The sequence below is a fragment of the Pteropus vampyrus genome, unplaced genomic scaffold (assembly GCF_000151845.1).
Source record: "Pteropus vampyrus isolate Shadow unplaced genomic scaffold, Pvam_2.0 Scaffold2, whole genome shotgun sequence".
In the NCBI taxonomy this organism is placed as follows: Eukaryota; Metazoa; Chordata; class Mammalia; order Chiroptera; family Pteropodidae; genus Pteropus; species Pteropus vampyrus.
The window spans coordinates 170,923-188,964 of record NW_011888783.1 but is presented as its reverse complement, the minus strand read 5'-3'; the positions used below and the strand labels follow the sequence as shown (position 1 = coordinate 188,964).

Below are 18,042 nucleotides of genomic sequence, written 5' to 3'. Positions count from 1 at the left end.
TAACTAGATTACTTTTTTATAAATAACAATCATACAGATAAAAACTTATAAAATCAAATGCTATGGAAGATGTGAAATAAAATAAGCTATGAATTCTGTCCTTGAGAAGCTAATAGTTTAATACAGGAGATAAGATATGCAAATACCCATATGACAGATAGATGATAGGTGATGTGAAAGAAATTTCTGAGGTAATTTCATGAAGAGGGAAATGACTTTAGAGAAGGCCTGGTGAGGAACGTGGCAGGTGAGTTTTGGGAATGAGTCTGGTAGAAATAATCAGAAGATGAGAAAAGCAGGGAAGTTCATAGTGTATAAAATTACTAATAATGGGGGAGTGATTGTAAAGTAAAATTATCGGGATTGGGGGAGAGTTGCAGCTGCTGCTAGAACAAGACAGGGAAGACCTGGAGGCTTATGCTGCTCCCAGCCCCAGTCTCAGGGGAGTTCATCTCCAGCACCTCTGCATTCATCCTTCCATATGTCAGTAACAAACTCTGTGAATGTTGTGAATATTGAAGGTGGCTAAGGGACTGCTTGCAATTTCTTTTGCTATTCCATTTTTAATGAACAGAATAACACATAGGGGAGGTTCATTTTCTAACGTTAACCTCACATTTAGAACTAAATTCCAAGGCAGCACATGAGAATGAGTCCTCGATTTAGAGCATGGCAGGGCTGATTGGACTATGTGAGAGGAACTGGTTTTCAGAAGAGACATCAGGAGAACTTCAGGTCGTTAGGGATTCCCAAGCCATTTGATGCTGAAGGATTAATGTCAACCTCAGGTCTTGGGTAGGTGCCAATAAGGATAATTGCTTATAAAACAATTAACTTGAAAAAAATTGAAAACTGCTCTTTGCCCATATATTAAACAATCTGGAGGCTCTCATTTTTCCATATTTTTTGTTCGTTTCTGGGGAGCCCGATTACAACTAGTAGCTGCAGTTTTTATATTATTCATTTGGTGAACATTGTTTAGACAATTGAGTTAAATTTGGGGAAGGCTGCTTCAAATGTGTAGCTGATGGGGTAAACTGCATTCCTAGAGCCTTTTAAGGCAGCCATTAGCAAGCACAATGTGGCCACCATAGGTGAAATTTCTCTCATTAATTTTAATTGGAGAAAGTCATCTTTACTTCCTTTTCCTAAAGCCCACACTTCATTCCATGGTTTAATTATGTTGTTAATACACCTCACCAGAAAAGCAGTTCATCTCTTCTTGATCTCTTAATGAGCGTCTTACAACAGTTCATCCAAAACTTCCCCACTGTTTTCAAGCTCTCATTTCCCACACTCTCTCATTCTCAAGAAATGAGCTCACCCCTAATTTATGGAGGAGCTAAAAGTCATTTAGCATAGACTCCCTCATTCATTCTCTTCTCGAGTTTGATTTCTAAAACGGTAATGTCTCTTTTCCTAATTTAATCTCAGAGAAAAAGGTGTCTCTCTTCTTTTCCAAGGCGTAGCACTGTGGCTGGGCTTCTTGCTTTTCTAAGTGTGTCCTGAAAAGCAGAAGCATCAGCATTACCTGGGAGCTTGTTCAAAATGCAGAATTTCAGGACCCATTCTGGACCTAAGAATCAAAATCTGGACATTAGAAAGAGGCCCAGATGGTTTGCACACACATTCACATTTTGTTTTAGATCCCAATCAGTCCTATATCCCCCTGGACTGTTTTCCTCTAATTATTTACTTTCATTGTACTATATTTTCCTCTCTCTTGGCTTTTTAAATGCTCATAGTTTTGTTTTGTTTTGTTTTCTGTCTTGGTAAGTCCTTTTCTTCCCACCTGTTCTCACTTTCTTAGGTTCTTAGCATGTTCTTCCCCTGTTGTCTTTGTTCTTAACCCACTGTTTTACCCCACGGTCTCAGCTGACATGTTACTTCGACATGTACCTTTGAAAGTGCCCAATAATCTTCGGTTTTCTAATCAGACAATCTAGACTTAGTCTTCATGCTCTTAAATTTTATAGGGTTTGACATTGCTCATCATTTTCTTGTAACTTTCTCCCCTGGCTTGGCTCCCACAACACTAGGCTTTTCCCAAGGCTCTAGTACATGATGCTGGCTTTGTTTTTTCTTTCCTGTTCTCGACTGTGGTTGAAGGACTGGCATAGGAGAATGCTTAGCTATAAAAGTGAGATACGTCAGTTGTAAGAAATCTCCCATTACTTTAGAAATGGGGGAGGGGGGTCATTATTGCAGCATTCAAGGGTAAATCAAAGTGAAATCCAGAACTTGAATACATATTTGTTGAAAACAAAAGAGAACAAGGACCCTTATGGAAAAGTCCTGGGGACTAAAATTGCCACAGTCCCCCCATTAGAGATTTTTGGATGCCATCTTCTAGGGGTGGCAATAACTGAACTGAATAGCTTTTAAACTTTTTTGAGGATCTTTATATGATAATTATTCATTTGATGGGCAGTCTCTCAGCTAAGTTCTCCCTCCTCCCCCAGTTTGGTGGAAATAACTAGGAATTGGAAGAAAGTTCATCAATACAGAAAGTTGGAAAGAAACATGGACCCAGGATTCTACCTTCTCAGAGATATCCACAGTTAACACTTTGGAGTTCATTTTTCTAAATTTTCATTTTTATATAGAGATAAATAGATGATAGATAGATGTATACATATAGCAAACTTTCTATTATTTTGCCTACAAAGAGTGAAAGCTGCTTTTTTCAGTTACTTATATAGCATGGCTCAAGTTTCTATGTAAAAACATAACTATCATTTTTAATTGCTAAATATTATTCTGTTGAATGGCTATGGTACAATTTTTTTGAATAATTGTTTATCATTCTTTTCAATGTTTTGTCCCTTTACACGATGTTTAAATGAGCATTAATAGGTAGATACCTTGATTCATTTTTTGTGTAATTTTATTATGAGAAATTCCTAAAAGTGGCATTTTTATGTTATGGGTTATATATATTTCAATGGTGTACATTGTCAAATTCTCCACTAATTTATAGCCCATTTACAGTGCATATGAATGATATTTCTCCTGATATTTACCAATATTTGTAGGGCCAGAATTAAGGTCATATTAGTGAAAGACTGGATCCTGCCTCTATTTAAAATTTTGGTGTTTTTTTCATCATAGATTTTTTTGGATTAATTTTCATTAAAAGATTATTTCTTTTCCTTGAGGTAAATAACTTGTTTCACCTTAGTCCTAGCCTCAATATTGGGTCTGACATAAAAAGAAAAAATGCCAATATGATGAGTATGAAATGATAGTTAATTGTTACTTTAGTTTACATTTTTTTAGCAATTTTTCATATTTAAAGATAGTTTGTATTTCTTCCTCTAAATTGCTTGTTTATGTTCTTTGCCAAATTTTCTATAGGATACTGTCTTTTGTGTTTTAACTTGTAAAAACTCCTTCCCTGTTTGTTATACAAATTGCAGTAATTTCCCTCCCTCCCCTCCCCCTATTTTTTTTATTTTTCAGGATTTTTTGCCATGATTTTTTTCCATAAAGAAGTTTAAAAATTTGTTGTACTTATGATGTGAAAGTAAAGACGGTTTAAAACGGAAAACTAATCTTTTAGTTTTTCTCTCTTTCTTCAAATATTTTTTTCCTAAGAGAATTTGAAGACCATAGTTTCCTTGCCCTTGAAGGAATGTTCAATCTTTTTGCAATTATTAGTAATATGAGTACTTTGAAATTCACTATCAAAGTTCATGATAGCAGAAAAAGAGGGAGGACAGGTGGGCGAGGAGAGCAGAGTGGAGAAACAGGAGTTAGTGTGGAGTTTTAGTGCACAAGTTTCAGAGCTGCCTCTGGCAGTACACTGGGGAGGTGGCAGGATCCCAGGGAAGAGAGTTGTATCATAGATCCAGGCAGAGGAGGCTGGTTCCCTTAATCCCTGTGTGACACAGAAGCCATAGAGAGTTACCTGACTTCAAGGACCAACCAAGGACTTAAATATTGAGAATGACAGCATGAGAAATTCTCTGGAAATTAAAAACACTTATATTTGCATTCCATCAACCTACATTTGCATCATTCCACACTGCAACACGCATAATTGCATAAGAACTATATAAGCCTCTCTGATTTTGGTGCCACCTTGAGGAAGACAAAAGGGCGTCAAGTATAACAAGGTTGGAATTTCCTGACCATCTGTTAGGAGGTTAAAATTAGATTAATTTAAGGTAATAACGCTATTGACTACATACTCAGTTTTGGAGACTGAGACTCATACTTGCAAAATGATTAAATTTTATAATCTTTTCTTATATGTATTTTTGGGTTTGATATAATACTAAGAATAGGCTTTCTCATTTCAAGACTTTTCTAAAATCATCCTATAATTTTTCTAGTATGTTAATTTTTCATTTTTATTTTTAAATCTTTAATTCATCTCCAGTTTATTTTGGTGTGTTTTGTGTGTAGTAGGGTAGTAATTTTAAATTGTTTCCAAAATGGTTAGCTAGTTTAATTATCGTCTCAACCATATCAAATTCACAGTGATATGAACTGGACACCTTGGGAATGTGAAACCAGTTGTTCCCTTTGTCCCTTTCTTATAATATGTCACTTTAGTTTCTTTCTGGATTTCTTTCAGTTTTATGCCCTTTCAGTTTATTACACTCTGCAGCCAAAGCAATCTTTCTAAAAGACAAATATTCTCATGCCATGAACATTGCTGAAAAATATTTGAAGGGCTATGTTGCATAAGTGGAATCAGCTCTGTCAAGTAGAACCACGATTTCTGGTAGGAAAATTTGGTACAAGTTTAAATTGTCAAACAGTGACATATCCTGTAACATAAGGAAGTAGAATCGTTGTTTGGCTTCTCTGTGAAAATATTTCATACTGAAAGACTGCTTGTCAAGAATGCTGTGGAAGAGACTGCTTCATAGGTATTAAGTTGGAATAGATGATTTGAAGATTCCACAATTGAGTTAAGCATGTGGAGTTAAATAGAACCAGAGCTCAAAATGTAACAAATTAAGGAAAAAATTACAAAAGAAAATTGTTAAGATGTAACCTTTAACCTGTTGAAACATATCTACTCTTCTATTAAGTGCTATTTGTTCTATTAAGTTCCATTAAGTGATATTTCTACTGATGGTTTTATAATGATGGAATAGAATTTTCTGAATGTCTAATAGTTGTTTCCTTTGTTATTGATGTAGTATTTTCTTGCAAAACAATATTCATATAAAATGTAAATTCTCTTTCTCTGTTTTAGATGTCTAATTCATTATGATGGCCTAAATAAGTTGAAATATATTAACCAGAATTTGGTCTTAACATAACTCATTAAAGTGACTTTTTTCTTTTGGTATAAAGTTAGTAGACTTTTACATAGTTTTGATTTTAAAAATTTGGAAAAACAAGTTTATTAGACTTTTCAGCAATATTCGTCAATTCAATTCTGATTTTCATATGAAACAGGCGAAAGGAGAGTACCAGAACTTTACGGTTGAATGATTTAGTCTCTGAACCACAATCTAGTTACGAGTAGAGCTGCAGGGTTACTAATATATTGGGACTATGGTCACAGAAGGGAATCAAGTGCCTTATGCCTTGACTTAATTATTATTAAATGTTTCCCTTCAGGAACATTACATTAATTTTCCATTTCAGAAAGAAAATTACTTTTGCAATAGTTATAACAGGGTGCTAACTAGGTTCCTCCAAGATCTGAACATTTGCCAACTGCCTTGAGATATGCTTGATAGATAATTTCTTCCCCACTCCTCCACATGTATGCTATGTTCTAATTGTCTGATGAGTGAGAATATAATTTAGTGCTAAATGAATTTCTAAAAATGCTATTTGGAATACCTATATGATCCAACCACTAATTCACAGTTGCCATTTCCCCAGATAAAGGCTTTAAATATACAGTGGTTTTTTTTTAGTCTACAGCCATGGCACCCTGAATACACCCAATTCTGTCTGATCTCGGAAGCTAAGCAGGCTCAGGCCTGGTTAGTACTTGGATGGGAGACCACCTAGGAAGACCAGATGCTATAGATATAAAATATATATATGGTGGTTTTTGTGATTCTGCATATTTGCCTCAAAAATATTTTAGTAACATTTCTCTATCTTTAACTGTATAAGATTAAAAATATGATAGAGCTTAGCAAACAGAGGCAGATAACATAGAAAAATAAGAGCTCCTCCAGTTAGCAGATATTTGAGGGTCTACCCTGTACATAACACTCTCAAAACTTTTTATCTCCCAAGGATAGAATACTTATTTGTATTGTGTGCAAATCTACTTAATAAATTTTCTAGATTGTACAAAGGAGGATAAACATTTGTCAAAACATTCCAGGCTTTGAAATTTTTACTTCATTTGGCATCTATATGAGCATTTATTGTGTTCTGATAATATTTGGGACTGTTTCCAAGAGTACCATATTCTTTGTATGACTGTATATATATTGCAAGTTGTTAATTCCTTCACTCGTATTATTAGAGAACATTCTAAATACCACTTTATCATGAGGTTAGACTATAGCTCCTTAGAATTACCTCTATACTACCTAAAATTATAAAATCATATTTTTTTTATCTCTAGTTTTACTCCGTGTTGTAAATAATTCAAATGATGGTCATAAGATAGGATTGTGTTTCCATTCAATCTCTATCTTTGAAAGTAGCAAATGCTCCAGCATTAGTTTTGCCCAACCCCAATCCAATAAATGAAACACTTCTTGAATGTTTTCAGTCCTAGTGTATTAGTTATCTATTGCTTTGTGACAAATTGCCTAAGAATTCTGTGGCTTTAAACAACCACGGCTTATTATTCTGTGGGTTGACTGGGGGGTTCTTCTGGTAGTCTCTGGTAGAGTTAAGACCTCTTTATGCCTTGCCTAGGCAGTCACTTGGTGTCACTTTTGCTACATTCTATTGGCCAAAGAAAGTCACAGGGCAAGCTCAAATTCAAGAATATGGGAAAATACTCTCTACCTCATTCTTGATTGGATAATTGGCAATCTATTTATGTAACTAAGTTGTATTATTTTGTTTTATCTCATTTGTATTATCTTATTTTGTTTTATCTCAGTTGTATTATCTCATTTATTTATGTAACTAAGTTGTATTATTTTCAAAGAATAGGAAAAAAATGTGGCTATATTTTGCAATCTCCCACCCTAGGAAGTAAGGAAGTGATCATGGGTGCAATCTAATCAATCACTATAAGTTAGCCAAAATCTCAAGAAACCAAAAAATATAGACAATTCATACAACCCTATTAAACAAAATTTTAGACTGGCAAAATTTGAACAGATACTTAACCAAAAAAGAAAAAAAAAAGATATATAAATACCCAAAAGGCATATTCAAAGATGTTCAACATTATTAGTCATTAGGAAATGCAAATTAATATTATAATGATACATAACACAGTTTAATCATCTCATTTATTTATGTAACTAAGTTGTATTATTTTCTCAGTGTCAAGCATTGTGATAAAAAATAATTATATAAAGATAACTCACGTTTCTTGAACCTCCCAAGATGAACAAATTGATGGCATAACAACAATGACTGTTATAACAGGGAGTGTGCAAAATGTATAAAAGCACAGAGGAAGAAGTGATCAAACTTTGGGAGATTGGAGAAGGAGAAGGCAGAGTGATTTTTAGATAGTCTTGAGGAAGGATGAGAGTTTATAAGAAATAATAGGGAGAAAAGGTATTCCAAGAAAAGAAGTAAGCCTGTGCCAGAGCATAGAGGCATGGCAAGTTTGGGGAAATATAAGGAATCTTAGCTTCCAAGGAAAAGGAGTGAGATTAATTGATGAGTAGTTGAGCTGCACAATGGGCAATGAGAGGCTTATGATACACTCTTTTCTTCTCTACTGTTTCATTTTTGGTGAGCCAGCACAAAAGACAACTCCTCCATTGAGTTTGTTAATCTCCTTCTTCTCCCCTTCCCCATTTCCCGTAAGAAAAAAAAAATTCCACCTTCTCTTAAGCTTCATTAACACTTTATTTGCATACTTACCACATTTTGCCTCATATTTAGATTCTTTTTCTTTATATTTAATTTTCTCTATTAGACTGTCAGCCCCTGTTAAGTCCTAACCTAGGTCAGCGCTTTTTTTCTTCAATATTTTTTCAAGATTCTTTACTTTTTCAAATCACTATTAAATGCTTGTTAAATAATTTTTTTACTGTATCTATTAAGTATTTTTTAGTATATAACACTGGCATGTTAAAAAGAGAAAGCCAAATACAACGTAGTTTACTGCAAGTGTATCAGGTTTTAGGTGGAAATGAAACTCAAATTGTCAAACTTGGTCTTATATGTAGTCAGGCTTTCTTTAAAATCAAATAATTTTATGCATTTTTAAATGATTATTGTTTTTTATATACTTTTTTAATTTTGGAGTATTTATTATTTAAAATATGAATTCTTTTATGCCACATTTTAAGTCGAACCCAGCTTTCTTGGCCTTATACACTAGAATTTGTCCTCAGTGCTACCTCTTCGTCCTAGAATCACTTTCTAGCAGTAATTCGTAGAAGACATATTAAATATATTAGCAATGCGAGTTACAAAATACACCCATATATAATATAGACTAATGATAAATTCAAAACGCACTCTAGTGATTTTTGGAGGATGGGTTTGTGGATATTGAGGAATAGTTTATTTTAACATCTCAAAGAGTGTAATATGGATAGTCTGAAAATGTAAATTTGATCTAAAATTATATATAAGTTATTTTTAAAATGAAAGCTATACAAAACAAAGCTAGGTCAATACATGTGAAGACAGAGTGAAAAAAAAAAAAACAGAGAGGTAAGAAATTAAAGTTTTCATACTTAGTGTATACTGGACCTATATGTATTAAGTGAGAGCTGTCTAGAAAATTTTGAAAAGAAAAAAGATTATTTTTTTTAATTCACAAAATTAGCAAAGTTCATTGAGCATCTATTATGTATACGATACATGAGGGCTTTCATTATTTAGCTATATTCAGATAATAGCTTTTATTTTCTACTTTATATTACATGTCTAGATGGAGACTGAATTTCTACCCAGGACTAAAGTATCCTTCAATTATTTATTCCTAAATGCAAGGATTTATCCTCCAACTCCTGTCAAATCTTCATCAATCAAGCCAGTCCCTAACTAAACATGTGGGATTTTTACCAAGTTCTGATGGCTAGCAGGCATTGTTAAGTCAAAAATAAAAATTAATTCCATAGACAATGACCTTCTTCTGGAAATGCTTACATAGTCAAAGTCTACATTCAATCACTCAAGTAAGATTCAGTCTTACTTGATTTAAGAGAGGCCTTTTCTTCTATTACTGTATTGCCTGCTATTGAACAGGGACTCATAGGGAGGATTCTCTGCCTCTTTCCAAATGATGAAGTTTAAGTCATTTAAAATATTGTTCCTCCATTGGTGAAAGATGGTAATGCTCATCTCCTCTCCACCCTCAATAGTAGTATCCAGTAGCATCAAGAACCACAATAATTTGCAATGTATTTTAAGACTCAAAAACCCATAACATTTTTAAGTGCTTACCCCAATACAGACAATTTGTTAACTATTACAGTGGGTCCCAGAATAATGAGGAATTATCATTATTCCCATTTTACAAGCAAAAAGACTGAGATTCAGCAATATTATGAGGCCTGGCTAAGGTAACATTTCGAGTTAGTGCTGGAAACAAGATTTAGAATTGTGTTCTGACTTCAAGTTCAGAGCTTTCTTAATTCTTTCACCTCTCCTTTTCAGAGAAATACTATTGTAACAGTATTCTCTCCAGATTGTTCAGTGTGTTGAAGTAACCCTCCATGTAAATTCCATAAACTTTAAATTAGATTTTTTCCCCTCTACCTCCAATTATGAAGATTACATAGCCATAGCACTGCCAAGAAAATTTGTCATTGCCTCAAAAAGAAACTACAAACAAATATAGCCTTTCATAGTTTTACCTGTGATTAAAACAACCTTTATCCCAAAACATTTGGAATCAGCCATTAAACCATACTACTCTGTCTTATAGACATATTTTTAATGAAGTAAAAGCTTAAATGGTATAAATACAGCTTTCAAAAAAGTTTCTAACTTTAGCTAAATTTAATAATGAAGTTGGGATATTTTCTCAACCTACAAAAGTAATTAATTCACCACCTGGCTCAGTGCCTCAAATGGATTAAATATAAAACATGAAAATTGCTTTTAGTTAAGGGGCAGTGAGATGAGATCGCATGAGAACTTAGTAAAAGTCTCACAAGATCAAAGACAGCACATTGGCAGCAGGTCAAGGGTATCTGTTTAAGCACAGCTACTCTCATGGTTCAAACAGTTGGCATTTATGTGGAGCTATAAATAAGCAAGCTCTGTCAAGAAAGTGTCCCCAGTTTCTAGGTTTTAGAAACATCTGAAGAGAGGTGTATTTATCCTGGATTTTTGTGTTTATTGGATACCTACAGGTTTTTAGAACCAAGTATGATTGGCATAAAGGCAAGGATTTTACTAAATTTAAAAAGAAAAAGAAAAAAGAAGATAACTACAGTAGATAGATGTAAAACTTGTGCTATGTGTTCCACAATTCTAAATTCCCTCTTTTAGCCCTGAGAGATAGGGTTCAGGTCATTTTCATGTTTGTTTCTCTCCTTCCAAGCACATGTCTTGGCACATAGTAGGCTTTCCAAAACATATTTGATGTCAGAAAAATTAGGATGTTGAGTCAGGGACATCCACAAACAGAATATATCTGTCAAGAAGTCAGAATAACAGAGTCAGTGATTAGACTCTGGAGTCAGACTGTCTGGGGTCAAAGATTCATTCCATCATTTACTAGCTTTATGATCTCACTCATTACATTTTTTTAAAAAAAAAGAAAAGAAGTGGTATAAATTCATTAAATAAAATATGGTATGTAATAAACTTAGCATGGTGCCCAGCAGATAGTAAATATTCAACAAATGTTATCGCTTATTGTTATTGATCTGGAATCCCGTATTCGCCAATTTTAATCATCATATCTTTTGAGCTCACAGAGAGAAATGCAAGACGAATGATGGTTCCACCAGGTGAATACCAACTGAATAAGTGACTATACAAAAGCATAGAGATAAATGACTAAAGGGAGATTACAGGAGCTGTACTTCAGAGCTCTGTGTTTGGCCTCTTCTAATCAATATTTTTATCAGTGACTTGGTTGGAGATTTATCACATATAAAGACTATCTGACATGCCTGGTATAAAATGGTATCTAACATTCCCTGATTCAGCCTTTTTTAGTTTCTCACTAAAATATCTGTGAAAAACAAGCAAATTATCAAAATATCAAAAACTAAAAGTGATGATCCATGCATTGTGGGAATCCAAGAGGCATTTGCATTACCAGTGTGACAAGAAGCTTCTACATTAATTTATCCCAATCAATAGCAGCCTGAAATATAGTCATTTTACCCAACTAATATTTATTGATTACCTACAATATGTTCTTTGTATTATCCACGAGTGGTCAGGGAAGGCCTCATTAGAAGGTGAAATTGGAGCCAAGGCTCAAAGAAGACTTGAAGGAAGAAGGGAGTTGGCTATGGAGACAACTGAAGAAGGAATATTTCAGGTAGAGAGAAGAGCTGGAGGTGGAAAGAAAGATAAAAGATAAATCGTCTCTTTCTGTACTTGTTCCTAAGTGAACAGAACATAAAATGAGCCAGAGGAGTTTGTTTTAGAAAAAAAGAATAATACACATATTGATAACAAAGTCAGAATCACAATTAAGAAAGGCCAGACTAAATCGAATTAATTTTAATGAGAATAAATGTAAAGTATTGCAACTGAGTTTTAAAAAAGAAGTACCTAACTATCATACAGCAAAAATATAGTTTTACAGCAGGATATATCAAAGACACTTGGGGATTTTAGCTGATTTTTTTTAAACCCAATTTAAGTCAACACTGAGAGTGGCTACCACAATCACTTTGATATTAAAATGAATTGCTACTATGTAATATCCAAAACCAGGCAAATGATATTTTGGTCCACTCTACATGGTTGATCAAATTCTGAAGTATATTGATCATTTCTGTGTTCCACACTTAAAAGTATACTCAGAGGAGTACAAACATTATATTAAAGAGACTAAGAATGACATCTGAAAAACAGTTTATGGGACTGAAACTGAAAAGCTAGAAGAGGAAAAGCATGGGATAGGGAGAAAAACATTTAAATGTTTACAAATAAAGTACATACATGGGGCACTTTCACATAGTTTTTTCTCATTAAATCTTCACAATATCCAGAGGTAATTACTTGTATTGCTACCTCATTTTTAAGCCAAAGATTGAGACTCAGTTTGAATAGGAGCCAGGTTTGACTCAGGCCTTCAGGCATGAACACACATGCTCCACAGAGCATGGCTCCAATCTAAGTAAGCTCGTTAAGCTCTCAGAACGAGCTCTGCTGCCTCCCAGACAGCCTCCATTCCAGACGCTCCTCGACCCGCTCACTGCAGACTGAGGCCCAGTGTTCCAAGGTGCAAGATGACTGCCAATAAACTAAAGCCACTCTTTATTTCTCCCTCTCTTTTTTTGCTAGTCTTCTTTTCGCTCTCATTACCCTCAGCCCCTAGCAAATTTTACTCTTCTTTCTATCTTGAAAATTTATTTTTCAATAAATTTTTTTATTTTTCAATTACAGTTTGCATACAATATTATATTAGTTTCATGTATACAACATAGGGACTAGACATTTATATAACTTGCAAAGTGATCACCCTGATAAAGCTGGTACCCATCTGACCCCATACATAGTTATTACAATATTATTGACTATATTCCTTATACTATACTTTACATTCCCATGACTATTTGAAAATTTATTAATATCTATTAATTACCTACCATGTGAGTGGCAGGAGAAGAGATGAGTCAGGGAGAGGGAGCATAAAAAGATTAAGGTGAACAAAGGACCATATCTAGGAAGTTGGAAATGTATATATACCATTCCTTTTCTAGGTATATTCTCTAGAAAAACTTCCACGGCTGTATAATAGGACAAGTAGAAGGATATTTCTACAATGCAAGTAGCATTGTTTGTATCATTGAAAAAGTGAATAGAATCTAAAGGTATTTCAGTAGAAACATGGGTAAGCAGAAAGATGGAATGAATGAGCCAGAGATCATAAAAAAAAAAGTATAGAGATCATAAAAAGAAAGTTGAGTGGAAAAAAGTTACAGAATAATATGAACAATGTGATGTTACTTATAAGCATTTTTAAACAGACAAAGGAATATTGTATATACATATATATTTCTCTGCTTGCCTCCATTCTTTCAAGAGTTGTCCTCCTTGTCACTTCACTTTTTCCTCTGTTCAAATGTATCTATTTGCTTCTTTCTGGGGACTTGATGAGGTCTCCAACAAAGATAAGTCCTTGTCTTGGGAAAAGGTAAGTAAATAGGCCCAGCTGAGAATATTTTCAGTTGAATCTTAAGGTTTATTTTTTTTGTACTCCTTACCTATGTAGCTTTGCTTAGAAAGCCCCTCCCCAATGGCTGATATAAATTTCTTATCCATTTTTTAAGATCCAATTTAAAACAATTTCCTCTAAAACACTTTTCTAATTACTCCTAATTGGAATTTAATTCTCCTCTCTTCAATTTTCTTAGCACCTATTTTCAACCACTGTTTTAGCATGCCTTGTAAAATTATTTATGTATATTTGTCTTCCCACTAAGCTGATTGCCTCTACAGGCCATGGTTTTATCTTCCAAACCTCTGTATTCCTCCTCGGCACCTAATACAGGTAGCAGACCACAGGAGGTATTCATCAAATGTTTGTTCAATCCTGAAACATTTTGTCTGAAGACTGATCTCTGGACACCACCTTGCCTAGGGCCAATGCCTTTTATTTTTTCTAATTTTTCTGAAACTAGTTTCTAATTTTATACTTTTATAATTTCCTGAAACTAGTTTCTAATTTTCCTGAAACTAGACCTAGCTAGACTCTGGATCAATTTCTTGTCCCCTTCTTTACCTTAGCAGACTTCTGACTTGAAATTCCTATCATCTCATTCCTGTCATAGCCTTCAGCTCCTTTATTTTCTCCTCTGTGTGCAGTGTGTGTGTGTGTGTGTGTGTTTACTTTTGTACCAATTTTACTTATTTTTAATTTTCAGAGCTATAAACTACTCAACATGATTGAATTTGCCTAATTTTTTCAGTTATTTCCACGCTAATTAACATCTACCATATACAACATTAGCAGATAGTATTAGCAAGAATTGATTAATGAGCTGCTTTTAAATGATCTTCCCAATTAATCGTAGGACTAGAAAGTTGGTGGATTTGGAAGAGAAATTACTAGGGGCTCTGGGAGTTGTCTGAAAGTCATTCTGAATTAGCAGGTAATGCGGAGCTTTCTTTGATAGCTAATTAATAATTGAATGCAGCTGAATAGTAACCAATCTCAAATGAAACACTTGTATAGCATAATTCTGATTTTCTTTTTTTCTTAACAAATAGTTTCTTAGGATCAGAATGGCCAATTCGCATTATATTTTTCTCCCTCTCTCTGCATCATTCTGGGTTTACTTCTATTCCTACTGAAGCACACCCTTTAGTAATTCTTTCAGAAAAATCTATAGTTGGCAATTAGTATAGTCTTTTTCTAAAAAGCAACTTATTTTGCCTTCATTTTGAATGATGCTTTAGCCCCAGAACTTTAAAAATGTTACTCTCCTTTCTCTTCTGGCATGCATTACTGACAGAAGTTTAATATCAGTTTAATTATCATGCTTTTGGCAGTAATCTATCTTTTCTCTTCATTTAGGTTTCTCTATTTTCTATTTACAAATTGCTATTTTCCCTTTTAGTATACTATTTCTAGAAATAAATGTATTTTTATTAGTCCTACTCACTGCATAAGAATACTTTTAATTTAAGAACTCAGTTGTTTCCTACATAGCTAAATTCATAACCCTCAGCTTCATTGTTAGAACGATTTAAGCCCAGATAGTTTTCTACAATTCTAGAAAATTCTTGACAATTACTTTTTGATGTCTTTGTTTTTTAATTCTTCTGGATAACTATTAGACAAGTTAGAGCTTATCAATTTGGTCTCCTTTGGTCTTAACTATACCTTCATACTTTGAAGTCTTTGTTTCTCTATTATGTTCTGGGTAAATTCATCAGTACAAATTCCTAGTTATTAATTCTTTCTTTAAGTTGTGTTTGGTTTAGTGTGTAATTTTGATTTGCAGACTCTTTTTTAAAGACACATATTCTTCCTCTCTCCTCCAACTCATTTACTCCTTTCAATCTTGCAGTTTTGGGGTCCATATTCATAATTTTCTGGAGAAACCAGCTCAGAAACTTTTATTATAGGCTTAGAACTCTTGCCTATGACAATAATAAATGCACTGCTTTGCTCAGATCCCTCTTTAAAACTAATCTAGATCCTCCTGCCGCCGCAGCCATCGAGTTTAGCAAAGCCCTAAGCAACTGTCATCAGCAACTCTTTCTAGCCTCCTTCATCAGAGAGAACCACCAGGCTCCTAGTTTCAAGTGATATTCCTGCCTCTGGTACTCTACTTTCAATGCAGTTTCATGCTTCCTGTAACCAAAAGACCCAAATTCCTGATAACGTCATAGCTTTAGCACCTCTCAATAGTTTGTAATTCTGTTTAAGGTCCATGGACACGTGTGTCCTATCTTGGCTATTTTAGCTTTCTCCTTTTACATGTTATCTGCCATCTCTAAGTGTGTGTTGCTAGAGTTGGGGGAAATGATGCTGAAGTCTATTCTGTCCCACTATCTACATTCTACTTCTTCATAAAGCAATTCTGCTTATCTCACTAGAAATCTCTTTTCCTTTACCAATTTAAGTTGTGAAGGCTAGCTTAAGAGATTCGAGTTTCTTTGAATGAGCTCAAGATCATGAGATTGTTCCTTAAATGGGAGCAATCACTCTGGTTCATGTCAATACACTCTTTAATTCTAGTTAAATACTTGTCAAATGTGTGTACACTGTCCTCTACTGATAACGGCATGGTAGCATCATTTCACACAACTAGTCAGTGCTCTGGGTCTATTTAAATCTGATGAACCAACAAGGGAGGGGTACGTGACCTCTACATTAAGAGCATTTCACATTGCATGAGATCTGGGAAACTTTGATTATGTGGAACCTAACACTGAGTGAGTCAGCATAAACACCTGGACGAGAAGGGTTCTCCTTTATGTTTCACCTGGTAAATTGACCATTACATGAGCAATCTACATTTTTCATGGAGACTGTAATATTTGGATGATAGAGATATAGATGATAGATAGATAAATAGATGATAGATAGATAGATAGATAGATAGATAGATAGATAGATAGATAGATAGATAGATGATAGATAGATAGACAGACATGAGGAACCTTGAAAGGGGGAGAATAGGGATTTAACTTAAGCTGTATCTCTACTACACATATACTATTTTTAACTTAGATTATATATTTTAGTTGGTAGAGTTTTAAGAAACCTAGTAAAATATGGCTGTAAGATATAGCGAGTATTATAAAGAGTCAGTAATTGGCTGATGACAGAGTAAGATGGTAATCCATAGCAACAATCACCATTTTCCACCAGCATTTTTAAAAACAATTAAGAATTTAACCACGACTCTTTTCAAATTATTTCTCCAAAATATTTACATGGATTTATTGGTATGGGAGAGATGAAAATGAGAGAAAGGTGTTAATGGAGAATGGAGAAACAGAATTAATAAAAGCTCTGGTCCGGCTTCTCTCATTTTTGACTTTCAGTATCAAATCAAGTGCATCATGTAATTTCTCTGTCTTCAAAGTAGAAATGCTAATATTTGCCATATCTTCAACTGATAAGCACTCTTTGAACAACTAGGATTAAGAATCAGTGTAAATACTGCAGGGTGCTATTTTTACTAACATTTTTCAAAGCCTTCTAAAAATTTTAATCCACTTGAAAATAATTGCTTAATTACATGAAAAGACATGAACACCTGATTAAACTAAGATTCACACCCTGTGGGAGAATTCACAGAGTTGTCCCATGAATTTACAGAGAGAATAAAATGGACCTATAAACTTGGAGCCTTAGGTCAGTCTAAAGCTTTACTCCACTCTAAGGCTGTTTTTCCAACTGTAAGAAGAAATTTAGCTTTGTTTTATGAGATGAATAAGTCATAAAACATACCTCCTTTACATAACTGAGTGACTCGACATGCTATTTCTCCCAGCAATTATCATATGAGCTACAGGAATCAAATAAATTCAGGGGATGTTATGCGGCACTGTAAAATGCCAGCATCAGCATTTAGATGAATGAAATAGTTGAATACCGTCAAATGAAGAGTCATGTTATGTACAGTCCTAGCTTTAAAAAGATACCATGCTTTTATCATCCATATCTGTGTGTGTTGTAGGAGGGGAACAAGTTTAGAGTGGTCTATGTTTGTTTTTTTAATTTCTTACCACATGTTTATTTTCAAAATAGTTCTTCACATATCACTAATGATTAATGACTACAAATTTGCCAAATTCCAAATTCAGTAGTCTTTTTTTGAACCTCTTTACTTTAATGTTTCTGCAGTGCTAATGACACAGTTTTCTAAAACATTTCATACATGTTCAGAACACAGCACTTCCCAGATTCTTCTGATAACTTTGGATGGATTTTTTTTTCCCATTTTTATCTACCCTAAATGTTTTTATTCACTCTTGTTTATACCCTTACTTGTTTTTACTATCATCTTTTTGTTCAAAACTCCCCATATGAAATGTCTAGCCCAACTCCTTTCCCAATCTTTAAATTCACATTTCTAAAAGCTTTCACTGATATGGCCCAGAAACTCATCAACTCAATGTGTCTCACAGCGCTTTATTATGGGAGCCACCTAGTAACTCTTTATTTAATATCACTATGTTAAGTCTTCGCCTAGTGATTATTGCTATCAAATATTTTTCTCTGGTTCTTTTATTGTTTTTGATGTTATTGTCTGTCTCTACCAACATGAGAGCAGGGACATTGTCCATGTGCTTGCATTTCAATTC

General features: G+C 34.1%; 1 pseudogene; it reads left to right on the top strand.

The window, feature by feature from the left end:
• The first annotated feature begins 5,887 nt into the window (after positions 1 to 5,887).
• On the top strand, positions 5,888 to 6,006 carry LOC111739622 (annotated as a pseudogene).
• The last annotated feature ends 12,036 nt before the right edge of the window (positions 6,007 to 18,042 follow it).